Source organism: Grampus griseus (assembly GCF_964374135.1).
Source record: "Grampus griseus genome assembly, chromosome: 11".
Taxonomy (NCBI): Eukaryota; Metazoa; Chordata; class Mammalia; order Artiodactyla; family Delphinidae; genus Grampus; species Grampus griseus.
The window spans coordinates 80,072,856-80,100,496 of record NC_139005.1 but is presented as its reverse complement, the minus strand read 5'-3'; the positions used below and the strand labels follow the sequence as shown (position 1 = coordinate 80,100,496).

Sequence of the window (27,641 nt, the reverse complement as noted above, 5' to 3'; positions counted from 1 at the left end):
ATCTCTGTGGGTCTCAGTTCCAAATTCCTAGAGGGAAAATCTGATTGGTCCACCTTGAGTGAATGAAGTATAGACATGGTTGTCAGAGGCCTACCCTGTTGAGTGCAGTTTCCAGAGAAGGGCAGATGCTGTGAACCTGAAGGCCACTCTCTGTGGACAGGAAGGTAGATAAGCAACAGCGATTACAGCCCAGTGTCACCAGTGCTATGCTAGGGGGAGCGTGAAGTTGTGTGGGAGTGTGTCAGTCAAGATTCTTTTGGAGACAAAGGTTTAGAAACCCAGCTTAAGCCAACCTATGCAAAAAGGGGAACTTGTTGGAAGGCTCACATTGAGAAGGGTGAGGGGCAGGTGGTATCAGGAGTCACTGGAACTAGGCACTTGAATCCTACTAGGTTTTTTTTTTTCTGAGTCTCTCAATCCTGCTTCTCTCTATGTTGTCAACTTCTTTTTCTTAGGAAAAAATTTTTGAAATTTGAAATATGGCCACTGGCAGCTCCTGAGTCCCATATCTCTTGGCCTTACCACCAGAGAATAAATCTTTTTGTCCAGCTTCAGTTACAAAAATCCTAAGGAATGACCCAATTGGCTTGGCTTTAGGTATGAATCCATCCCTTAACCAATTAACTGTGTCTAGAGAGGCAGGATAGTGTAAAAAACATATTCCATCGTGATGGTTAAATGACAAACCAAAATGATTAATACCAAATGCTTTAGTTTAATATTCCCTGTACTAGTTATCTATCGCTGCTTAAGTTACCTCCAAACTAGTGGCTTAAAACAACATTAAATATTTATGATCTCACATAGTCTCTGCGGTTTGAAATTCAGGACTGGCTTAGCTGCTCAGGGTCCTTGCTGAGGTTCAGTCAAGATGTCAGCTGGGGCTGAAGTCATCTGAAGGCTTGACTGAGGCTGCAGGGTTTGCTTCCATGACAGCTTACTCACATGGTGCTTAGTTCCTTTACATGTGGTCCTGTCCACAGGCAGCTTGAGTATCCTCATGACATGGTGGCTGGCTTTTCCCAGGATGAGCAATCCCACGAGAGTGCAAGGTGAAAGCCATAATGTCTTTAATGGCCTAGTCTCAGAAGTCACACTCTATCATTTCTGCAATATCATTTTCTACGTATTGGTCAGATCTATTAAACGTGGGAGGGGACTGTACAAGGGTGTGATTCCCAGGAGGTAAGAATTAGTGGGGCCATCTTGGAACTGTCTTAGTCTAGCACATTCTAGCACACATCTAGCACATGTAAAACCAAGTTAAATAGGTTTCTTTCCTGCAGTGTTTCCATATGGCTTTTAGTACATTGATACCTGCTTTGAATTCCTGAAAGGGGTAGAGTACACCACAATTTCTTTTTCATTCTCCAACTTTTCCTCCAGTGGGCCCTTCTACCCTCCCCCATCCCCATTTCCTTCCCTCTAAAAGCATATCAGAATGCTGCCTGTCTCTTGTGTAAAATGTATGTTTCTGGCAAAGCAATACATTTTCATTTGGAGTTGCTCATCCTTGACCCTCCAAAACCTTCCTATTTATTTGGGCGATGTACATCATGAAAAACCTAAGAGTTACTAAAAAGTAAAGGAACACATTTTCTTGTGAGGTGAGTGGACAGTCTCTGAGGAAATTCTGCAGAAAAGTTTTACAAAGCTCTCTATGTTGGCCATGGTGTTGGGTGATATTGAGTCATATAGTGACAAACACTGTTTGAAGGCCAGCAGCCTTACATGCACGTTTGGGTGGCTTCTTTAAAATGTGTTTGTTGGTAGAAACACACGGTACGGGTTAGTCAGATCTTGTACTTTGAGTTTTTGCCAACAAATACTGAACCTTTCAGTTTGGCACCTTCTCCACCTCCCCTTGTCTAAGTGGCTTTTTTTGGTTGTTGTTTCTTTGTTTAGGTTATTTGTTACGGCAACAACCCAGTTTATTTAAAGTGTTTTATGGTGGTTACACCATCTTGAATTATTTAACTCAGTTATTAAAACTAAGGTAGTATGTATGTGAAAGCTCCTACACCATATGTGTTTGTGGAAATGTGCTTATTGAGATGTTTCCAAGCACAGCATCTGCTCTTATACATCTTTTTTTTTTTTTTTTTTTTTTTTTTTTACGGTACGTGGGCCTCTCACTGTTGTGGCCTCTCCCGTTGCGGAGCACAGGCTCCGGACGCGCAGGCTCAGCGGCCATGGCTCACGGGCCCAGCCGCTCTGCGGCATGTGGGATCTTCCCGGACCGGGGCACGAACCCGCGTCCCCTGCATCGGCAGGCGGACTCTCAACCACCGCGCCACCAGGGAAGCCCTGCTCTTATACATCTTTTATAATATTTTGCCTTAAGCCCATGCAATAATTGATCTCCACCGTCTGATAATTTTTAATTTAAGACAGTTTGCCCTCTTATGTTTTTGATAAATGATAATTTTTAAGATTTTGGAGCAAAAAAGCATCTAAGTTAAAAAGAAGAATGATCAGTAAAAATGTCTTCCCGGAGATCTTTAATTTCCTTTATCCAATGCATACCTTTAGAGAGGGATGAAGTCTGTGCACTTAGAAGAGTAAGGTCTTCCGAATGTTATTGGGCTTACTCTGGGTTCCTGAGTACCATGCTGTCAGGCATCCTGCGTTTCTGCACAAAATGGAATTTCACAATGTCCAGTGTTGCCCAATGGCTTCTTTTAAATTGGCTTTGGTTTTCTCTGTGGAGAGAAGACTTAATTAAATCCCCAAATACAATCCCACAGAGACCTGTACGTGCCCAGCTGCTGATTTCAGAAAATAATGAATCATGCAATAAGCTAGTGTTCATCTACCTCCTTGAAATAACACTTGAAACAATATATTATTAATAATATTTCTTGAAATCTCAAAACCAGAGAATCAGCTCTATCTAGGGGACTAACTTCTTGATTTACCAAAAACATACATTGGTTCAAATGTAGTGAAGGAAGTGCAACCACCTTGACTATAAAATCTGCTTTTAGAGCTAGGGGAGGTGCCCAAGGACCTCCAAATATTGTGTACATCAGTGTCTCCCTAGCATGATTTGCAAGCCACTATCAGAATGCGAGATGATTTTTGGTGGTGTGTGGATAAACTTTCAAAAAAATTGTAGTCGTTATTCACATGTTGTAGTGGGTTGAATTGTGTCCCTCTCAAAATTCCAGAACTTCACCCAGGACCTCAGAATGTGACCTTATTTGGTAGCAGGGTCTTTGCAGATGTAATTAGTTAAGGATCTTGAGATGAAATAATCTTAGAGTGGGCCTTGAATCCAATGACTTTATAAGAGAAGGGAGAGGGAGATTTGGACAGAGACATACAGAGAGAAAAAGCTCATGTGAATACTGAGGTAGAGATTGGAATGATGTCTGTACAAGCCAAGGGACATCAAAAAGCTAGGAGAGGGGGTGTGGAATAGTTTCTCCTCCAGGAGGAACCAACGCTATTGACACCGTTATTTTGAACTTCTGGCTTCTTGACTAGTGAGAGAATAAATTTCAGTTGTTTTAACCTACCCAGTTTTATAGTATTTTGTTATGGCAGCCCTAGGAAATGAATACACTTAAAATTTATTATATAAAATATACATGGTATATAAAACCTGTTGTTTCACAGTCGTTACTATTTAGACGGGAATTCTCTAACTAATTTAGGTAGCAAAAAGTACATTGATTAAAAAAAATTAAGTAAATAATCCCATAGGAGGTAGGAAGGTATTGCAAAACTGTTGTAGGTGCCACGTGGTTGGAGGACCAATTTGGGAAGCATTGCTATTGGCAACCCACAGGGTCTTTCTGCCTGGAGTGGCATTGTGGGAGATCTGGGTCAACTCTTATCTCTACCCCAATCAACTCAGTGATTTGGGTAAAATACAAATAATGGCCTTGACAAGCCCCGTCTTCCTCAGCCGTAAAATGGGGACAGTAATAAATATCTCACAGAACTTATGTGGGGTTTATGAGTTCCTTCTCCTTCAGCCTTGAAATACTGAAAGCTTACTTATCTGAACCCATTTTTTCTGAGTGTGGGGGTGGGATCTCCTGGCATCTGGGCCGATGTACAAAAGAACATTTTGTAATCAGTACCCACAGATGTGAGTTGCGGTTGATAAATATATAGGGCTGAGCAATAAGAGGAGTGAGTTGTGGCAAAGCAGGAGGAACTGATGCAAATAGCCCTTGATGAGTCATAGCTGAAGCCAACTTTCTATTATTTCTGGGCCTTATTATGCATATTATGAGTTACGATGGCCTTTATTTCTCCCTCTTTTCAACCCTATCATCTTGGATTTCATAAAAGTGAGTAAAAGAACTCTAGACATAGTCTGATAGACATAGGAAAGTATGTGTTTGAGAGAGTTCAGAGAAATTTTGTAAATTTGATGTGGATCCCTGGAAATACTCTAGGATGGTTTCCTAAGCAGACTTGGCTGGTATTGGCAAGGTGACCTGGAGTGGGAAGGGAATAACACAGCCAACGTCTATTGTGTACTAGCCAGTGGATAGACACTGTGTTAAATGCTGTCTTACTTAATCAGCTCTGAAATCTCTGAGTTAGGTATTGCTAAATAAAATTCTTATTTTACAGATAGGGAAACTGAGGCATGGAGAAGTTCAGTAACTTATCCCAGATCATTTAAGTAGAGATTAAGTAACTTGTTCCAGTTTATCAAACAAGGCAGTCTGCCCCAAGAGCTTGTACTCCTAGCTGTTTATTATGCTCTGTAAAGGCTTAAAAAATGTAGAAATACAGGAAGGGGAAGAATGCATCTAAATGGTGCAAGAGAGAGAACTAGAAGTCAGGAAGAACTTACTGCAACCCGGGCTCTGCCACTTAGCAACCCTTTGACCTTAGGCGAGCTACTTAAACTCTATGCACTTCAGATTTCCCATCTGTAAAATGGATGCAATAATATGTACATCATAATATTCTTGTGAGGATTAAATAAGATGTATTCAGTGCAATGTGGGATGCATGGGAAATAGCCTGCATTGTACCAAGTAGTTCTCCTGAGGTAAATTACTTAATCCTTACAATAAACCTTTGAGGTGGATGTTCTTGTTATCACTGCTATTTTACAGGTGAGAAAATTAAGGTTTAAAGACAAGAAGTAACTTTCTCAACATTACCTAGTCAGCACACTGCAGAGCAAGAATTCAAACTTAGGAAGTCTGATTCCACAGCACAAGCTCTCATCTACGTTTATTATCTTCCTTTCCCACGTGAAAAAGACTTGGGAGTTGGGGTTAAATACAAATTTGAGAAGATTCTACAAGTATAGCAGCTGGTGAAAAAGCCAGTTCGTATTTAGGGCACATTCAGACAAGAATAGGGTCCAGTGCAGATGATATACTCTGTGCTGTTCAGATTGTGTCTGGAGTAGTGTGTTCAAGTTTGGATGGTATTTTTTAACCAGTACTAACAAACTGGAAATGACTATGATAATGAGAGAGGTTGAAGTGATCTCAAAAGAGCAACAGCTGAAAATATTCTGATTTGATGAAGGCCTGCGAAGGATCAGAGAGAGAGATGTCTTTGGGAAAGGCTGATTGCCCAGCAGGTCGACAGTACCTTGATGTAATCAATATGGGTCCTGACTCTGTTCCCAGACTTGCAGGTCCAAGAATATCACTGTATCAGTTAATATTCAGAGTTGATCATATATGTGGTGATTGACTCACACTAACCAAACTTCTAGGAGACTGATGCATATACCAGAATGCCAATTGCTTAAAAGTAGGAACATAAGCACCAAACAGCTTTTATACATGTATTTGCTGATCAGAGCATCTATTTTGTTTAGGGGGGTGCCTTATATTCTTTTGTCAGAATGTATATTATACTGTGGTAAGCTAATTTGTTAGCTTGCAGGTAGGGTAAAATCACAGGCCCTTTACGGTTTCTGACTTAGAATGATAGTCAAAAATTGATGCCTTGGGACTTCCCTGGTGGTGCAGTGGTTAACAATCTGCCTGCCAATGCAGGGGACACGGGTTCGAGCCCTGTTCCGGGAAGATCCCACATGCTGCAGAACAGCTAAGCCTGTGCGCCACAACTACTGAGCCTGCGTGCCACAACTACGGAAGCCTGCATGCCTAGAGCCCGTGCTTTGCAACAAGAGAAGCCACTGCAATGAGAAGCCTGCTCACTGCAAAGAAGAGTAGCCCCTGCTCGCCGCAACTACAGAAAGCTCGTGCACAGCAACAAAGACCCAATGCAGCCAAAAATAAATAAATAAATATATTAAAAAATTGACACCTCATTATCTTATTAACTTGATTTATTAACTTACTCTTAACTTTTTATCTCATTATTTTATTAACTGAGTTTATTCATATGAACAATATTTCATATGTGGTTTTGAACATTTGTATCTTGTCATCTGCAAGTTGTATGCTTATATTCTTTACCTATTTTCTTTCTTTCTTTCTTATTTATTTATTTATTTATTTATTTATTTATGGCTGCGTTGGGTCTTCGTTGCTACACGCGGGATTTCTCTAGGCAGATTCTAAACCACTGTGCCACCAGGGAAGCCCTACCTATTTTCAGTTGGGTAATTTTTAAAAAAAATTAATTTATTTTATTTTTATTTTTGGCTGCATTGGGGCTTCGTTGCTGTGCCTGGGCTTTCTCTAGTTGTGGCAAGCGGGGGCTACTCTCTGTTGTGGTGCGTGGGCTTTTCACTGCAGTGGCTTATCCTGTTGCGGAGCACAGGCTCTAGGTGTGCGGGCTTTAGTAGTTGTGACACGTGGGCTCAGTAGTTGTGGCTCATGGGCTCTAGAGTACAGGCTCAGTAGGAGTGGTGCACAGGCTTAGTTTCTCTGTGGCATGTGGGATCTTCCCGGACCAGGGCTTGAACGCATGTCCCCTGCATTGGCAGGCGGCTTCTCAACCACTGTGCCACCAGGGTAGCCCCAGTTGGGTAATTTTTAATTAGATGGTCAATTTTTTTATAGTGTAAAGGGTTTAAAAATATTATTTATAACATTAGGCAAATTATTTAAAGTCAATAAATTTTTAAAAATATTTTAATTTTATTGGAATATAGTTGATTTACAATGTTGTGTTAGTTTCAGGTGTACAGCAAAGTGATTCAGTTATATTGAATACATTTACATATATTTATTCTTTTTTATTATTTATTTATTTATTTAATGATCACGCTGCGTGGCATGTGGGATCTCAGTTACCCAATCAGGAATTGAACCCATGCCCTTCCTTGGCAGTGAAAGCGCAGAGTCCTAACCACTGGACTGCCAGGGAATTCCCTTTTTATTCTTTTTTAGATTCTTTTCTTATATAGGTTATCACAGAATATTGAGTAGAGTTCCCTGTGCTATACAGTAAGGCCTTGTTGGTTATCTATCTTGTATATAGTACAAGTAGTTCTTTTTTCTACTACTTGTATATAGTAGTATATGTATGCTCATCCAAGGCTCTTGATTTATCCCTCAACTAAAGTCAATACATTTTTATTTAAAGAATTTTACATGTGATCGCCTCCACTGTCCATCAAGGTCACCTTAGTTCCTCCAAAGTTTGAGTCAGGGTTTATCGTCAAGACAGCCCTTTTAAAAAGAAGCTATGCTTAATCCACAGTTGTCCTATCTTTTAGCCCATAATTCTTTTAGTTGGACTTTTGTCTCCACTTGAATATGGACACATTGATAACATCAAACATTTCCCCACTAGAATCTTGGGCATCTAATTTCTTCATGTAATTTACTTTAGGACCACTTATAGGCTCAGAGTAGATGGATTTGCCTGGTTTTCAGACACCCTCTAAAACTGAGTTCAAATCATATTCGCTCCAAGAATAATATAGACTGTGGGATATGCCAATACCTAAGGTAAAAAAATTTAACTACTAGGTCTTTCATACTTTTAGCAGATGTTGTAGTTCTTTCCGAAGATCTAACAAATAGTTCTGTGAGTGAAGCAAAACCACACAGTTACTCTGTGAGGCATTTCCAACAATGTGAGTCTACAGGAAAAGCCCCATAGGGATAGACCTCAACTATAGGGTTGTTTTTTACTGATTGATAGGTTCTTTGTATGAATATTTATCTATTTAATATATTTGTCTATATTTAAATAATTCAAATAAACTGATATATATGTATACAAAGTAAAATAAAGTATAAAATTGTATTATATCAGTTGCAAATATATTTTGTCATAATTTGCTTGCTTTTCGACTTTATGTCTTCTGCCATACACATAATATATTTTGGGTTTTATGTTTTGTCAAGACAGTTTTCTCCTCCCAAGATTATAGATATATTTTCCCATTTTTCTTTTATCCTTAAAAAAATTTACATCTTAAATACATGTGGAATTTATTTTTAAGTATGGTGTGAGGAAGGCATTTAGTTTTCCTTTTTTTCAAATGGATAGCTCCTTGTTCCAACACCATTTATTAAATAATCTGTCAGTACCTGTATGATTTTAAGTGCTTCATTTATCACATTCTAAGATCATTGGCTGTTTTTCACAATAATGTTTTTCACATTATTTCAATTATTGTGACTTCATAATACATTTTGATACTTGGCAAAGTAAGTCCTGTTTCTTGTTCATTTTTCTAAAAAAAAAATGTTGACGTTTTTGGCACATCTCATAGATGAACTTTAAAACTAACTTGCCAACTCTATAAAATATCCTGTTGGCATTTTGACTAAAATTGCATCACAGTTTTTATTTAACTTGGGGAGTATTAATATCTGTATAATGTTGAACCTTTTTATCTAGGAATATCTTTCACAGCCTTCATTAAAATTATATGGTTATCTTCAATAAATTTCATACTTTTAAGTTTTTTCCTAAGTAATTCAAGGTTTCATTGGAATCGAATTTGGCTTTCTTCCCTATTACATTTTCAAATAAGTTTTTGTTGATTATAGAAAGGCTGTAGATTTTTATTTTATTATTATTATATTTTATAAATTTATTTTATTTATTTTTGGCTGCATTGGGTCTTTATTACTGCTCACGGGCTTTCTCTAGTTGCGCCGAGCGGGGGCTAGTCTTCATTGCAGTGTGCGGGCTTCTCATTGCAGTGGCTTCTCTTGTTGCAGAGCACGAGCTCTAGGCACACGGGCTTCAGTACTTGTGGCACGTGGGCTCAGTAGTTGTGGCTCACGGGCTCTAGAGCGCAGGCTCAGTAGTTGTGGTACACGGGCTTAGTTGCTTCGCTGCATGTGGGATCTTCCTGGACCAGGGATTGAACCCGTGTACCCTGCATTGGCAGGTGGATTCTCAACCACTGCGCCACTAGGGAAGCCCCTGTAGATTTTTATATGTTAATCTTGTTTTTATGTTTCTGAAAAATTTAATTAGTCCATACAGATATTATGTGATTGCCTTGGATTTTCTAGGTATCTGTCTACTTTGCCAATATTCATACATATTTCTTTTGTGCTGATCTTTTTGTATTGACCAGTAACTCTAGGACAAAATTATTGACCATAAAAGTAGGCATCATATTATATTGTTCCTGACTTTTATGGAGATGTGGTCTAATATTTTATTTTTCAGAATGATATTTGGAAATTGGCAAAATATTGATAATTGTTGTAGATGAGTGATAGGTACATGGAGCTCATTGATCTATTTTCCCTATATTTGTGTATGTTTGAAAATTTCTATGATAACGAGTTAAATTAAAAAAGAGAGTCGAATAAAAAAAAGAAAAGAACAAGACTTGTTTTAGGTTTTTGGTAGAAACCCCTTTTCAAATTAAGGAATTATCCTGTTTCCCTAACTTACGGTAAATTTTTTATTTGGGATGGTAATAGGATTAAATGTGTCTTCAAAAAAATATTTTTGAACAAAAAATTGAAACAGGGTCCACACATATCAAAAAACCAAGGAAAAAAGTAAATTGAGAATCTCAATATAAAAAATTGAGAATTCATTCGCCAAATATATATTTAGATTGGCTTCCCTCTTTTCATCAGCTGACAGTTTTCAGTAAGAGCAGAAGTGTCTCTGGGACATAGCACATTGCTGAAAACAAAGAAGGGGCTAAATAAATAATGTTTCATCGTTAGAGGGTTTTTTGTTGGGGAGAGATGTAGGGCGTGGAAGCTGTTTTGTACCACCTAGATCCCCCCTCCAGGACTGAAGGATTTATCCCCCTTGCTGTTGGGATCATAGTTGGCTGACACTCTCTAGTTGCCAGTCCTTTCTAGGAATTGCCTGTGGCTGAAGAGAACCACTTTGCTCAAGCTTCTACCCTATTCCCGGGAGCAGCTGCCTCCAATGACTAACCTGTGTGGAGCTGTAACATCCCAGCACCCTTGCCCAACTCACGGCAGGTTGAAAGGGCTCTCCTAACTCCAAAGCTCCATGCCGGGTGGCTGAGGCTTTAGGGTTGCCAGATAAAATAAATACAGGCTGTCTAGGTAAATTTGAATTTTAGATAAACAACAAATAAATTTTTAGAATCAGTATGTCCCCAGTATTGCATGGAACATATTGCTGCTAAAATTCTTTTTGCTGTTTCTCTGAAATTTGAATTTAACTGGGCACCCTGCATGTTTATTGGCTAAATCTGGCAGCCCTCTGAGACATCACAGCCTAACCTCTTGTCCTGTATTTCCGCTTTTTTCCCTCATTCCCCAACCAACTTCCTGCATGCTGACCTCTGTCTCAGAGTCTGCTTCTGAGTAACGAGTCTGCAACAGACTGAAAATTAAAATAAAATGCCTTTCTTTGCCCTGCCCAAATTTTAGAACCAGTTGACAGATTGGCACATGGATTCAAAAGATCCTCTTAGGTTGATTATTGCAGAGCTGAGACTACAGAACACAGCTCAGAGCCTAATGGGTCTCTCATATGTCATTCCCAAGTGCATTTACTCAGAGTCTGCCCCACTGAGCCTGTTTTATAGCTGTTCCTATTACCTGTTCATCAGTTAGGTAAGTCATTCCTCCTCTCCTGGGGAGTAAGGAGGAGGGCAAGAAGCCGGGACTGTTAGTCTTGCGACGGTCCCTCTACATGAAAATTTGAAGCCAGGGAAAGAGGTATTCCACTATACAATGCTTTGTATAAGATAAAAGCAGCCCTGTTTGTGTGGTCAGTGCAAAAGATTATATATGAGCCTGATGCAAAAAACAGGCTGGGGCCTTCCGAAAGTACGGCTTCTGTCTCCTTTGCTTCCTTTGTCTCTTCTCCTACCCTAAGTGAAGGATTTCCTCAGGACTATGCTTAGCTCTTTTCTCTGTGTGTCTGCTTTGTAGCGCTTTTATGGGCATGACCTTCAAATCAACATTTGCCTTGGCCTCTGTCCCGAGCTCTAGTCCTATATTTCCAGAAGTTCTGTTCTCTATTCCTCATTTTTTTGAAAGTACCCTAAATGCAGTATGTCCCTGCTTCAGTCACACTCTTGCTTTGGTGTGAAGAAATTCTCATTCAAGCTGCCAAGCAGTGAGGAGCATGTTGTGAGGAGGACGCACGTGGGAACCTGGGGAAAGCAAACACCAAGGCTCCAAGAAGAGCAGGGACTGGAGAATGGGACAAGACTCAAATGACCTCTGTTTTCAATTCTCAAAGTATCTGTTTCTTGAGTGCCTACTATGTGCCGGGCGAGGAAGGAATCCCCAAATGCCCAGTGAAGGGACCTCAGCTACAACTGTTGGTAGATTTCTACTCTAATGCTTCACTATTAATGGGACTCACTTTCTGCACGTCTTGCTTCCTTCTGACTTAACTGCTGGGTTAGGTTTTTCCTCTTACAGCTTTTGCTGCTTCATTTTACTTACGCTTTATGGTTCTTTTCAAGTTCATGACCCTTCTTAGTACCCTTTCAGGGTCACCTACATTTAACAGCCTTATTTCCTTGTGTGTGTGTTCTCCCCAGATTCCTGAGACAATTAATCTGATCTGCTGTGCTCAGGGTTTTGAACCAGAGCAGCTCATAGGTCCTTGGTCAACCTATAGGTCCTTAAAAATGGCCAATTCACCATATGCATTAAATGGCCAGTGATTCTAATTCTTTAAGGCAGTGATATTCAAGCTGTGCTCCAAAGAGCACTCAGAAGCTCTGCTGGAGGTGAGGGGCATGCTGGATGGGCTTCCTAACTTCCTTTTCTCTCCTTTTACTAAAATAATTCCAATTTTATTCGCTTTATATTTTCAGGTTCTAAGATTATATTCGAAAGACGTGTTCTGCTTGAAGGTTTTCTAAGTGTGTCTGTTCTGGTTTTAATCACATCTTTTCCTCTTCCATCTTTCAAACCATTCGAGAAGTAGATGCAGTATTTAGATGGAGATTTTTTGAAGTTCAACTGGGGATTGCAGCCTGCGTTTGTGGTAACAACCAGGTATCCCGATGTTGTTTTTCTAAGCCTTGACTTTCGGACAGCTCACCCAAGGTAGTAATGCCCTTCCCTGATAGTCCCCAGCTTTTTGCTCTTTATTAATTCTCAGGGTTGTCCATGCCCCGTGTGATGATTTCCCTTGGTAGAGGAGATGGTCAATTTCTCCTCCTTTTTTTTCCCCCCTATCTTCTGATGCTAGCAATGTAAGTTCTTGTTTTTTTTTGTTTTTTCTCCTCTTTATTTCTTGAAACCACACTCCTAATACCAACCACAGCTCCTCTGAGTATCCTCCTGTGACAACAGGTAGGCGGTGTATCTTTTGCTACCAGAAGGCTCTGAAATGGGACAGAAGAGGAACATGAATTGGATTATCTGCACTCTTGATTGAAAATAAGTCTCCATTACATTTCTTTCTTGCTTGCTTTTTTTTTTTAAGGTTTTTTTATTGCTCCATTTTTTTTCTTTTTTTTTAAACATCTTTATTGGAGTATAATTGCTTTACAATGGTGTGTTAGTTTCTGCTGTATAACAAAGTGAATCAGCTATATGCATACGCATATCCCCATATCCCCTCCCTCTTGGGTCTCCCTCCCACCCTCCTTATCCCACCCCTCCAAGTGGTTGCAAAGCACCGAGCTGACCTCCCTGTGCTATGCAGCTGCTTCCCACTAGCTATTTTACATTTGCTACTGTATATATGTCAATGCTACTCTCTCACTTTGTCCCAGCTTCCCCTCCCCCCACTGTGTCCTCAAGTCCATTCTCTACGTCTGCGTCTTTATTCTTGTCCTGCCACTAGGTTCATCAGAACTATTTTTTTTAGATTCCATATATATGTGTTAGCATACAGTATTTGTTTTTCTCTTTCTGACTTTCTTCACTCTGTATGACAGACTGTAGGTCTATCCACCTCACTACAAATAACTCAATTTCGTTTCTTTTTATGGCTGAGTAATATTCCATTGTATATATGTGCCACTTCTTCTTTATCCATTCATCTGTCGATGGACACTTAGGTTGCTTCCATGTCCTGGCTATCGTAAATAGAGCTGCAAGGAACATTGTGGTACATGACTCTTTTTGAATTATGGTTTTCTCAAGGTATAGTAGTGGGTTTCCAGGGTCATATGGTAGTTCTATTTTTAGTTTTTTAAGGAACCTCCATACTGTTCTCCATAGTGGCTGTATCAATTTACATTCCCACCAACAGTGCAAGAGGGTTCCCTTTTCTTCTGCACACCCTCTCCAGAATTTACTGTTTGTAGATTTTTTGATGATGGCCATTCTGACCAGTGTGAGGTGATACCTCATTGTAGTTTTGATTTGCATTTCTCTAATGATTAGTGATGTTGAACATCATTTCATGTGTTTGCTGGCAATCTGTATATCTTCTTTGGAGAAATGTCTATTTAGGTCTTTTGCCCATTTTTGGATTGGGTTGTTCGTTTTTTTGGTATTGAGCTGCATGAGCTGCTTGTATATTTTGGAGATTAACCCATTGTCAGTTGCTTCATTTGCAAATATTTTCTCCCATTCTGAGGATTGTCTTTTTGTTTTGTTTGTGGTTTCTTTTGCTGTGCAAAAGCTTTTAAGTTTCATTAGGTCCTATTTGCTTATTTTTGTTATTATTTCCGTTTCTCTAGGAGGTGGGCCAAAAAGGATCTTGCTGTGATTTGTGTCATAGAATGTTCTGCCTATGTTTTCGTCTAAGAGTTTTATAGTGTCAGCCCTTACATTTAGGTCTCTAATCCATTTGGAGTTTATTTTTGTGTATGGCATTAGGAAGTGTTCTAATTTCATTCTTTTACATGTAGCTGTCCAGTTTTCCCAGTACCACTTATTGAAGAGGCTGTCTTTTCTCCATGGTGTATTCTTGCCTCCTTTATCAAAGATAAGGTAACCATATGTGTGTGGGTTTATCTCTGGGCTTTCAATCCTGTTCCATTGATCGATATTTATGTTTTTGTGCCAGTACCATACTGTCTTGATTACTGTAGTTTTGTAGTATAGTCTCAAGTCAGGGAGCCTGATTCCTCCAGCTCCGTTTTTCTTTCTCAAGATTGCTTTGGCTACTCGGGCTCTTTTGTGTTTCCATACAAATTGTGAAAATTTTTGTTCTAGTTCTGTGAAAAATGCCATTGGTAGTTTGAGAGGGATAGCATTGAATCTGTAGATTGCTTTAGGTAGTATAGTCATATTCACAATGTTGATTCTTCCAATCCAAGAATGTAGTATATATCTCCATCTGTTTGTATCATCTTTAATTTCTTTCATCAGCGTCTTATACTTTTCTGCATACAGGTCTTTTGTCTCCTTAAGTAGGTTTATTCCTAGGTATTTTATTCTTTTCGTTGCAGTGATAAATGGGAGTGTTTCCTTAATTTCTCTTTCATATTTTTCATTAGTGTATAGGAATGCAAGAGATCTCTGTGTATTAATTTTGTATCCTGCTACTCTACCAAATTCATTGATTAGCTCTAGCAGTCCTCTGGTAGCATCCTTAGGCTTCTCTATGCATAGTATCATGGCATCTGCAGACAGTGACAGCTTTATTTCTTCCTTTCCAATTTGGATTCCTTTTATTTCTTTTTCTTCTCTGATTGCCATGGCTAAAACTTCCAAAACTATGTTGAATAATAGGGGTGAGAGCGTGCAGCCCTGTCCTGTTCCTGATCTCAGAGGAAATGTTTCAGTTTTTCACCATTGACAATGATGTTGGCTGTGGGTTTGTCATATATGGCCTTTATTATGTTGAGGTAGGTTCCCTCTATGCCTACTTTCTAGAGAGTTTTTATCATAAATGGGTGTTGAATTTTGTCAAAAGCTTTTTCTGTATCTATTGAGATTATCATATGGTTTTTTTATCCTTCAATTTTTTAATATGGTTTATCACATTGATTGATTTGCATATATTGAAGAATCCTTGCATTCCTGGGATAAATCCCACTTGATCATGGTGTATGATCCTTTTAATGTGCTGTTGGATTCTGTTTGCTAGTATTTTGTTGAGGATTTTTGCATCTGTGTTTGTCAGAGATATTGGCCTGTAGTTTTTTGGTGACATCTTTGTCTGATTTTGGTATCAGGGTGATGGTGGCCTTGTAGAATGAGTTTGGGAGTGTTCCTCCCTCTGCTGTATTTTGGAAGAGTTTGAGAAGGATCGGTGTTAGCTGTTCTGTAAATGTTTGATAGAATTCACCTGTGAAGCCATCTGGTCCTGGGCTTTTGTTTGTTGGAAGATTTTTTTTTTTTTTTTTTTGGAGGTATGTGGGCCTCTCACTGTTGTGGCCTCTCCTGTTGCGGAGCACAGGCTCCGGACGTGCAGGCTCAGCGGCCATGGCTCATGGGCCCAGCCACTCCGCGGCATGTGGGACCTTCCCGGACCAGGGCACGAACCTGTGTCCCCTGCATCGTCAGGCAGACTCTCAGCCACTGCGCCACCAGGAAATTCCTGTTGGAAGATTTTTAATCACAGTTTCAATTTCAGTGCTTGTGATTGGTCTGTTTATATTTTCTATTTCTTCCTCATTCAGTCTCAGAAGGTTGTGCTTTTCTAAGAATTTGTCTATTTCTTCCAGGTTGTCCATTCTATTGGCATATGGTTCCTTGTAGTTATCTCTCATGATTCTTTGTATTTCTTCAGTGTCCGTTATTACTTCTCCTTTTTCATTTCTAATTCTGTTGATTTGAGTCTTCTCTCTTTTTTTCTTGATGAGTCTGCCTAATGGTTTACCAATTTTGTGTATCTTCTCAAAGAACCAGCTTTGAGTTTTATTGATCTTTGCTATTGTTTCCTTCATTTGTTTTTCTTTTATTTCTGATCTGATCTTTATGATTTCTTTCCCTCTGCTAACTTTGGGTTTTCTTTGTTCTTCTTTCTCTAATTGCTTTAGGTGTAAGTTTAGGTTGTTTATTTGAGATTTTTCTTGTTTCTTGAGGTAGGATTGTATTGCTCTAAACTTCCCTCTTAGAACTGCTTTTGCTGCATCCTGTAGGTTTTGGGTCATCGTGTTTTTGTTGTCATTTGTTTCTAGGTATTTTTTGATTTCCTCTTTGGTTTCTTACAGTGATCTCTTGGTTATTGAGTGGTATATTGTTTAGCTTCCATGTATTTGTATCTTTTACAGTTTTTTTCCCTGTAATTGATATCTAGTCTCATAGCGTTGGGGTCAGAAAACATACTTGATATGATTTCAATTTTCTTAAATTTACCAAGGCTTGATTTGTGACCCAAGATATGGTCTATCCTGGAGAATGTTCCATGAGCACTTGAGAAGAAAGTGTATTCTGTTGTTTTTGGATGGAATATCCTACAAATATCAAGTCCGTGTTGCTTAATGTGTCATTTAAAGCATGTGTTTCCATATTTATTTTCATTTTTGATGATCTGTCCTTTGGTGAAAGTAGGGTGTTAAAGTCCCTTACTATTATTGTGTTACTGTCGATTTCCCCTTTTATGGCTGTTAGCATTTGCCTTACGTATTGAGGTGCTCCTAGGTTGGGTGCATAGAGATCTACAATTGCTATATCTTCTTGGATCGATCCCTTGATTGTTATGTAGTGTCCTTCTTTGTCTCTTTCTCTCTCGTCTTTGTCTCTTGTGATAAAGTCTATTTTGTCTGATAGGAGAATTGCTACTCCAGCTTTCTTTTGATTTCCATTTGCATGGAATATCTTTTTCTATCCCCTCACTTTCAGTCTATATGTGTCCCTAGGTCTGAAGTGGGTCTCTTTTAGACAGCATATGTGCAGGTCTTGTCTTTGTATCCATTCAGCCAGTCTGTGTCTTTTGGCCGAAGTATTTAATCCATTTACATTTAAGGTAATTATTGATATGTATGTTCCTATTACCATTTTCTTACCTGTTTTGGGTTTGTTCTTGTAGGTCTTTTCCTTCTCTTGTGTTTCCTGCCTAGAGGAGTTCCTTTAGCATTTGCTGTAGAGATGGTTTGGTAGTGCTGAATTCTCTTAACTTTTTCTTATCTGTAAAGGTTTTAATTTCTCCATCAAATCTGAATCAGATCCTTGCTGAGTAATCTTGGTTGTAGGTTTTTCCCTTTCATCACTTTAAATATGTCCTGCCACTCCCTATGGCTTGCAGAGTTTCTGCTGAAAAATCAGCTGTTAATCTTATGGGGATTCTCTTGTATATTATTTGTTGCTTTTCCCTTGCTGCTTTTTTTTTTTTTTTTGGCGTTACGCGGGCCTCTCACTGCTGTGGCCTCTCCCGTTGCAGAGCACAGGCTCCAGACACGCCGGCTCAGCGGCCATGGCTCATGGGCCTAGCCGCTCCACGGCATGTGGGATCTTCCTGGACCGGGGCACGAACCCACGTCCCCTGCATCGGCAGGCGGACTCTCAACCACTGCACCACCAGGGAAGCCCACCTAACATACTCTTATTAGATATTTCTACTGTGACTTTTCCTCATAATGAGAGAGGTGAAATCAAGGAGTTCTGGCTTTGCCTAAAGCATTAATTGTTGACATGCATCTTGTCTGCCTTCAACTTCCTAAAATGTGTAATTCTACCTAGGAGATATTCTCCCATCAGACTAGCACGTGGTTAGGCCTGGATTCAATATATTATTGTCTTGCCCTTACCATCTCTCTCTCTCTCTCTTTGCATCTTAAAGTCCTTACTTTCTAAAATTCCCAGGCCTGTTTCCTCAGGACATAAGTAATACCTGTGTCTGTTGTTTTAAAATTAATTTTTATTGAAGCATAGTTGATTTACAATGTTGTGTTAGTTTCAGGTGTACAGCAAAGTGAATCAGTTATGCATATACATATATCCACTATTTTTTAGATTCTATTCCCATATAAGTCATTACAGAGTATTGAGTGGAGTTCCTCGTGCTATGTGTCTCTTCTTAAAATAGCTGTTTCATCTTGCCAAACTTATTTAATAAGGTTTTAAGATCTCTGCCCTGACAGCTTCAGTCTTCCCTCTCCAATCTGTCCACATAGTCTGTAATGACCTTGTGTAGCATTCCTTGTTTTCAGGATGGTTCCCCAATTCCTGATAGACTTTTAACAGCTTTAGTGGGGTGCTTCTGAGCAGTTTTCTGACCTGGGCTTCCTTTGAGGGGTGTACTGTTTTGTTATGGCTGCTGTAACAAAAGTACATACTACAAACTGGGTGACTTAAAACAACAGATATGTATTGTCTCAATTCTGGAGGCCAGAGTCTGTGATCAAGGTGTCGGCAAGGCTGGTTCCTTTTGAGGTCTGTGAAGGAAGGATCCGCTCCAGGTCTCTCTGTTTGGCTTGCAGATGGCCGTCTTCTCCTTGTGTCTCTTCACATCATCTTCTCCCTAAGTGTGTTTGTGTCTTGTGTCCAAATACGATAGTGGTCACATTGAATAAAGTGTCCACCCTACTCCAGTGTGACCACATCTTAATTTAACAAATTACACCTGCAAGGACCCTACCTCCAAATAAGGTCACATTCTGAGGTACTGGCGGTGAGGACTCCAATATATGAATTTTGGTGGGGACACAATTCACTCCAAGCTTCTCTCCCATACCTTGGCCCCTCCTCTGTAAGGTTTCTTTGCACTCCAGATATCCTCTCTTAGTATCATCTTCTCATTTTCTGGTATAATGTTTATAGACAGGTTGGAATATTTGTCCTTTCTTACTTTTTGGTGTTCTAGCCTGGCTTTGAAGATTTCCTATTTTTCTTTTATATTGATTTAGCTTTTTCTCTAGGTCCTTCCCCTTTCTCCTAAAAAGAAAAAAATTGCGGTAAAAGCACAGAAGCTTTACCATCTTAACCATTTTTTTTTTTTTTGCGGTACACGGGCCTCTCACTGTTGTGGCCTCTCCCATTGCAGAGCACAGGCTCCGGACGCACAGACTCAGTGGCCATGGTTCACGGGCCCAGCCGCTCCGCGGCATGTGGGATCTTCCTGGACCGGGGCACGAACCCGTGAACCCCGCATCGGCAGGCGAACTCTCAACCACTGCGCCACCAGGGAAGCCCCCATCTTAACCATTTTTAAGTGTATAGTTCAGTATACACTGAACTATAAGTATAATAACATTGTTGTGTTTAAATTATATTTAACCTTTGATTTACCATTTCATTGAGTTCTTTCTCTTCCTAAAGCCAAGAAGATGACATGTCCTCTATAGAATGCTTACATTCTTCTCTAAATTTATTATGAAAAATTTGATTTAAAGAAAAATTGAAAGAAAATACAATAAACTCTCATATACCCACATTCAACAATATTATTTAACTGTATTTTCCATGTCTATCCATATTTATATGCATAAGTATACATATATTTAAATATTTTTGTGTTTATGAATGTGTATATGTGTATGAAAAAATATATGGTATATAATTTTCTGAACCATCTGAAGTCAAATTATGGAAATCAGGACACTTTGGCCCCTAATATTTTAGCATATATCACATAAAAATAAGGATAATCTCTTACATAACTACAATATCATTATCACACCAAAAAAATGAACAAATTTCCTAACATCATCTGATACTCAGTTCATATTCAGATATCCCTCATCTTCTCCAAAATGTCTTTTATTGTTTTTTTGCTTGTTTTTTGAGAACCATCAAGGCTCATGCATTGCATTCCAATTCTTTTTTTTTTATCTATTGAAACACTTTTCACTCTTTTGTATTTGAAGCCAGAATTTCAGTCTCTAAAATATGTTATGTAATTAACAAATTATGGTTGACAAGCCAAATGATTTCAAGAGATTTACGCTCAATTCTTTCCTTCGCCCTTGAACTGCTGATGTTCAAAACAGTTTTGAATAGAATAGGAATAGAACCTGGGTCTGCTGAACTGTTGCTGCCTGTTAATACCCAGATGCTTTAATTAAAAGGCCAGTCCTCTTGGGCTTCCCTGGTGGTGCGGTGGTTGAGAGTCTGCCTGCCGATGCAGGGGACACGGGTTCGTGCCCTGGTCCAGGAGGATCCCACATGCCGCGGAGCAGCTGGGCCTGTGAGCCATGGCCGCTGAGCCTGTGCGTCCGGAGCCTGTGCTCTGCAACGGGAGAGGCCACAACAGTGAGACCCGCGTACCTCAAAAAAAAAAAAAAAAAAAAAAAAAGGCCAGTCCTCTGTGATCTATGTGTACTTAACTGTCTTATGTAACATCAACCCCTGGTCTACTGTCCTTTCTAATAAATAACTTATAGGGAGTAAAAATTATTCCACCAATGCATAATAACCCTGTATAATGAAGTTTTGTATGTCTTGCATGATATGAAAATACTTTTTTTCCAGCAAATTAGTGTTTGATTCAGTCACACCTGCTTAGATCTAAGTCTGTCAGAAAAGTCTTCTTATTAATGCTAATGGAAACTGGCTTTGTATCTGTAAACGTCAGCCAAGGCATGATGTGTTGCAGCCTACCACAGTCAATACTCATAAAAGTACTGAGGTTAAGACCTTCTGTCTGCCTTCATCTTTCCATGTGTTATTTTGATTGCCCTAATTTAGTGTAGTATTGATCTCACAAGATTTCCTGATCATTATAGCCATATATTGAGGAGAGGGGAGTTGGAGTGATGATTATTTCTACCTTCCTCTCTTACCCCCTGAATTTAGAACTATTTGAGAAGTAGATTCAGGGGTCATTCAGGTGATGGACATATCAGCCTGGTTGTAAAGTGGATTGGAAAATGTGGTTGAATTCACCTTTGGACTTCCTCTCCCCAGGTTCTAGACCTTGGGTTAACTGCCTGAGGGAGAGTTTGAGTGTTTAGAGTGACTAGCATACTCAGAATTTCTGCCTTACCCTCTGTGATCCCTAACTGTGTGAGCAGACAGAGAAGAAATACATAACTGGGTACTTAAAAAAATTGAAATATAATTTAAATACAGTAAAATTTATCATTTCCAATGTATAGTTGGATGAGTTTTGACATATGTATAGAATCACGTAACCACCATCACAATCAAGATGTATAGCCTTTCTATCACCCCAGGAGGTTCCCTCTGTGCCTTTGCAGTCAGTCTCCCCTCCTTTCTGCTCTTACCTCCAGACCCTGGCAATCCTGATCAGATTTCTGCCCTGACAGTTTTGCTTCTAGAATGTTATATAAATGGAATTGTACATCACGTAGCCTCCATGTTGTTGCATCTATCAGTATCACTGAGTTGTATTCCATTGCATGGATGTATCACTGTTTATCTGTTTGCCGGTTGCTGGGCATTTGGGTTGTTTCAAGTTTTTGGCTATTATGAATAAAGCTGCCGTAAACATTTGTCTACAGGTGTTTGTGTGGACTTATGTTTTCATTTCTCTTGAGTAAATTCCCAGCAGTGTGATTGTTGGATCATATGGTATTTGTTTAACTGTGTAAGAAATGGTGTACTGCTTTTTAAAGCATTAATGCTACCCAGTGGAGGAACAAGAACCAATGTATGTCATACTCTAAACACTCACAAGGCAGGTAAATTTTTCACTTGGGGATGAGTAAGTGAGGGATGGGGAGAGAGAATAGAAGTATGAGTTTACTGTAGTGATTTCAACCCTGGATGAACATTAGGATCTCAGAGGAAGCTTTTATAAAGTCTGATGCAAATTCTCCACTCCACCCCTTCAGAATGAATAGGTTTTTGGTGAAACCTATATTTTTTTAAAGAACCCCAGCAAATTCTAATATATAGCAAGGATTGAGAACCACTGCTATAGTGGAAGTTCCCTTGTGGAAACATGATTCCTGTGAAATGGACGTGGCCTCTTAATAACGAAGAGGCCATTTCCTTGAAAAAAAATCAGTAATGTGATAAAATTAGTGATAACTTTCATGTATTACATGAAATGATATGAAACTATAATATTTGGGGCTCTAAATATATTTTAAAATTGTAACATCTTGCATGAATTTAAAAAATGTATTCAAGTAAGAGAACTATACTTTTGAATTATTTAGACCACTTTAAAATCTAATTCAAAATGTTTTGTGTTCTCATATAAAAGTCTCAGCTCTCCTACTCCTTTTCAATATTAAATGTATAAAGAGACTTGTAATGATATTTTTGTTTAACTCTGCTGAGTCTCCCAAGGACATTACCTCTCTTGATTGGTTGAACACATCCCATTAGGATAAAGATGATTGCGTTTTAAATGGCACAATTTCCTTGAGAAATTCTAGTTCTAAGCTACTTGTAGACCATGATTTACAAAACAAACCATTGTTTAGTACTTTTGATCTGCTTTGATTTGAAATGAATGCCTTTTAAAGCAGCTTTATATATTACTGGGCCCACTTGAAAAACTTCTTACTCTGTGTCATGTTCTTTGGGCTTAGTTCTTAGTTCAGAATGTCAATGTCACTCTAAAAAGTGCTTATTGATTGTCAAAGTAAAGTGGTAATGATTCAGGAAAATATCTCTACTTTTCACAGATGGCTTTCTAGTTATATTTAGAAGTAAAATAATACACACATGCTACTTCAGGGTGATAATTTCCTGAAGCAAAATGAAATAAATTGACAGATAATAAAGAAATGAAGAGTCTTGCTGGGCGTAGGAAACTCCGAATTGGCTGGTCTGGAAAGTTGAAATCCAAGGACAAATTAATAGATTGCATGTTTTGAAATGTCTTTCTATGGAGCATTTATAATGTAAACTGAGGATTACTTAATGATTGTTTTGAATTGCCAATGCTACAGAGAAGGGCAAAAGGAGAGGAAAGAAGAAAGGAATGTTCTTTATCGTGGGTACCATAGTAGTACACTGATTAAGACAGAAATTAACTATACAAACATTATTATAGCAACATCAGTGGAACTTTAAATAAAAGAGAAAAATTCACTCACATTCCTGCTACCCAAGAATCAATCTGTTCTCATTTGTTTTAAGGATTCTTTTGTTCTATTAATTAGGTGGAACATTGTTTATTCACCATTTCCAAACTTATAAGGCAGACAGCCCAGGTTTGTTTTGTTTTGTTTTAGTAGTATATAGTAGTATATTGCCAATCTTTATGTAAGTTTAGGAAAAACTTTTGCATTATTTTCTTAGAATAAGTCCATGGAAATAAGATTTCTGAATCAAATAACATTAACATTTTAATAGTTCTTTACTATGTTAACTCTTCTTTCAAAAATCATTATCATACCTTTTTATTCTATGCAGGTACAAGTGCACTACCTTATCTGGGTATTCTAATTTGAAATCACATTGGTATAAAGTGGTGCCTTGTTGTTATTTCAATGATTATTTCTTTGATTATTAGGTGGATTGAACATTTCCCCATATTGTGTCTACTAATTATAATTTCTATTTTTGGATGCAAACTCTTTGATTATGCCATATATTCATTTGTGTCCAGGGACCCTTAGTAGAATTCTTATGAAATTTTCACAAGTGCATTTTAACGTAGGTATTAACCCTTTGCTTATTTAATTACTATAAATATTATTTTGTATTTTGTATTTCTTTCCATTAAAAAAATTTTAGCATAAATTTTGAATTTTTAATGATAAAATGATTGGTCCTGTCATTTGTAATTTCTTCTACTGCTTCAAAACTTAGAAAATTATGTCAAACTTAATGTCAACCTCATGTGGCTGTAGTGCATGGAGGGGAACTTAATGGTAGTGGGAGTTGAATAAGGAAATCAAGACAGAGAGAGCTAAGGTTATACAATAGTTTTTTTTTTTTTTTAATTTTTATTGAAGTATAGTTGATTTACAGCATTGTGTTAGTTTCTGCTGTACAGGCAAGGTGAATCAGTTATACATAAACATATCCACTTTTAAAATTTTTAATTAATTAATTTTTGAATTACAGTTAACCTTTATTATTCTTTAAAAGTGAACTTTCCACAATATTAATAAATCTCATTTTTAGCTCTGCTTTGAAATATTGATACCAGTGAAGTAACCTTTTTCTTCTTTGAACCTTTTCTTGTAAAATTATAGTTTTCTCTTTTTCTAAAATAGGAAGTTCCTTCCAGTTCTTAATAAAGATAAAGGGAGCATTCATGGACTTGAGTAACTGCAGAGGAGCATTATGGTAAACAGATGAATTTCCACAGCTGCCAGCTGTCATTACGTCTTCTACCATGGGAACGGAGCCATAGGAGCAAGCCTCTTATATTCTGTAACACTCTCTGTTTACTCCTGCTGGGCACAATGTGAGATCACTCTGAAGCAGAGCATCTTGATAATTCTTAAGGCTTTCACTTGTTTCTTGAGGCTGCCACTGTTCTGTTGCTGAAACCCAACAAAGCTTATCATTCCCATCTTGTTTCAAAATTCATTAGTGCTTGTCTGGATGAATTTTCATAAATGATTCCTACAATATTACACAAGTATGGCCCTTCATATGCAGCATTGACCAATTTGCCTCCACCACAGGAAAATTCCTGTATGTTGCTACTCCTAAAGGCCATTGAATAACATCCATGTTATTAATCCAGGGGCTGTCATATATTATGAAAAGTAGTTCCACAGAGCCTCCATTTCTTTTGAGAAATTGGTTTATCCATTCATTATTACAATGTTCATTTGCAACCAAAACAACAGCAAGATGCTGGAGTTTTTGAGTTTGCACTAAATTTTGTGCATAAAGTAACCACTGGGTGGCAAAAAAGACCTTTGCTTTTTCTCTTCCATTTAGAACGAGTACCACATTATTCTCATCAACAGAGAAGTACCCGGGGACCACAGCTGGACCAGTAATGAAGCTGTAATGTGTTCTTCCAACAACTAAATTTCCTTCTCTCCGCTGAGCATTCACATCAGTGGGCTCAAGTAAACCTTCAAAAATATGCTCCCAAATACAAACCAATGGCAGCTTTGCCCCAGATTTGTACATGGAAGTCTTTTTTCTCTTTTGTGGACTTATTTAATATCTGAAGTCTGTGTTTTTGCTCATTTTTTTCATCTTCTTCCCAAGGATTCCATTCTTCACTTCTCAAAGTAGATTGTCTTTTCCAGAAGTTTCCCAATTATTTCCTTCTCATCCAGAGCCATTCAGTGATGACTAATAAGTAGAGGGCACATTCCTTATCACTGAACTTGCACATAGGTAAAGAAGGCTGGAAAAGATGCTCTGTGTTTTCAGAGCATCTTACGATGTTCTTAGGTGTTTACGAACACCTTCCCATGTGCACATGCCATTGCTCATCTCATCATCATTATCACCTCAGTGCCCTTCCTGTGGCTTTGATGCTGGCCATTATCTTCAGGGCCAAGAAGTGCAGGTTACTTGGATTTGCCTTTATTTAACTATTTGTGATTGAACCTTCCTTCAGTTTTCATCTGGGGTTCAGCTGATTGAGGCTGGGATTGGCTGGGCTTGGTTTTAGTCTATGGCTTGGGTCCAAGTCTGCTCCATATTCTCTCATCCGCTATGGTCCAGCAGTTATTGGAGTAAAGGTTCTGAGCCCCACATCAGGCTTCCCAACCTGGGGGTCTGGCAACGGGAGGAGGAATTCCCAGAGAATCAGACTTTGAAGGCTAGCAGGATTTGATTGAAGGACTTCAACAGGACTGCTAATATGTTGGAGGGTCTCTGCAGAGGTGGGGGGTGGCTGTGGCTCACCGCGGGGACAAGGACACTGGCAGCAGAAGTTCTGGTAAGTACTCCTTTGTGGGAACCCTCCCGGAGTCCGCCATTACATCCACTTTTTTAGATTCTTTTCCCATATAGGTCACTACAGAGAATTGAGTACAGTTCCCTGTGCTATACAGTAGGTACTTATTAATTATCTAATAGTTATATTGTTAAATGGAGTGTGTGTGTGTGAGAAACGTTTTCCCAGAGAGGAATTATACTGTCCTTCCTGAGAAGTATTAATACTGTTGGCATGGCTGGTACCCATGACGCCCAACTGTGCAATAAGAGTGAAGAAGGGAGTGTGGCACTTTCTGAGAAATTTAGCTTCATGGAGGTAGCCACCTAGTTTATTCACATTCAGAATAATTTTGTTTTGTTTTGGTTGCTTGAGATGAATGGTTGTAAATAGAAGTCTAACTAATGCATAGCTTTGGAAAGGAATGAAATCTCACAATGGTGCAACTGTTGCTAAATAACTTCCTGCGTGTCTGCAAAGTGGCCAGTTTCAGAAGGATTGGGGAGATCTCATCTTGCAACATGTTATAACAAAGAAGGAGGGGTTAAGAAATCACACCTCCTCATTGCTACATGACTGTACTTACAATTACCAAAGATTTTCTGGGATGTCCTTAATTCAGATATTCTTTTTGTTGATCTAAGGTGCATCCTACTTGTCCCATCACAGGTTCCAACTTCCATTCAAAAAGCAGAGTCACCATAGGAATTCGGCAGCAGATCCTGAGCTTTTCTCACCCCCACTCCTCTCTTCTAACCCATTTTGCTTATTTTCATTAACAGAACAGAACATAACACTTTTATGTGCCAATTCTCAGTCTCAGAAGCCCTAATGGTTCTTTTTTATACATTGCAACAAACCCAAACTTCTTTTGCCATCTTTAAAGACTCTGCCCTACTTAGGTAACTTTCCTTTTCCTACTTCCTGGACACTCATCTTTTGCTCTAGTCAAGTACCTCTGGTCTCTTTTCCTTACAGTTGCCCTGTTCATTCCCACCTGTTATCCCATTGCTTTCCTTCTGTCAATCTGTTCCGGCTGCTAGAACAGAATACGCTAGACTGGGTGGCTTATTGACAACGGAAATTTATTTCTCACCGTTCTGGAGGCTGGGAAGTCCAAGATCAAGGCAGATTTGGTGTCTGGGGAGAGCCTGCTTCCTGATTCATAGATGTCCTCACGTGGTGGAAGGGAAAGGGGGCTCTTTGGGGTCACTTTATAAGGGCACTAATCCCGTTCTTGAGGGCTCCACCCTCATGGCCTAATCACCTCCCAAAGGCCTCACCTCCAGATACGGTCATATTGGGGATTAGGTTTCAACATACGAATTTTGGGGGAACACAAACATTCAGTCTATAGCACTTTCTTTGTGTAATGCTTTCCTCCTGGAATGCTTTCCCTCCTTTCCTCGCTTAAAACTAGACTCACTTGTCAAGCCCTAAATCAAGTCTGACATTAAACAAAACAAAGCACAGCATAGAGCTTACCCTCCCAGGGAAGTTTAGGTGCCATTGCATAGGTAAGTCTCTGGGCAGAATCTCACCCATCAAAGACTGCTCTAGCCTCTCTGAGATGGATTGGTGGTTCTCTTTTATGTGTCTACAGTTTTTTGTTGAGCAAGTGCACATCTGTTGGGCGGTATTCAGATTCTTAAAGGATCCTAGATGGGCCCCAACCCCCAAATGTGATCAGTATATTGGATGTACTGGCTTTGGGTGCTCTGCCAGGAGGAAACAAC

At 39.0% G+C, this 27,641-nt stretch overlaps 1 long non-coding RNA gene and 1 pseudogene across 4 annotated transcripts in view; one reads left to right on the top strand and one right to left on the bottom strand.

Annotated features, from left to right (window-relative positions):
• LOC309829296 overlaps positions 1-27,641 on the top strand; it is a 436,099-nt gene that overhangs the window by 31,374 nt on the left and 377,084 nt on the right. The gene's annotated exons all lie outside the window — the stretch shown is intronic.
• On the bottom strand, positions 24,117-26,154 carry LOC309829355 (ribitol-5-phosphate xylosyltransferase 1-like; annotated as a pseudogene). The gene is made up of 2 exons: positions 26,108-26,154; positions 24,117-25,240 (listed from the first exon to the last, which is right to left on the bottom strand). The product of its transcript is annotated as a ribitol-5-phosphate xylosyltransferase 1-like (transcript).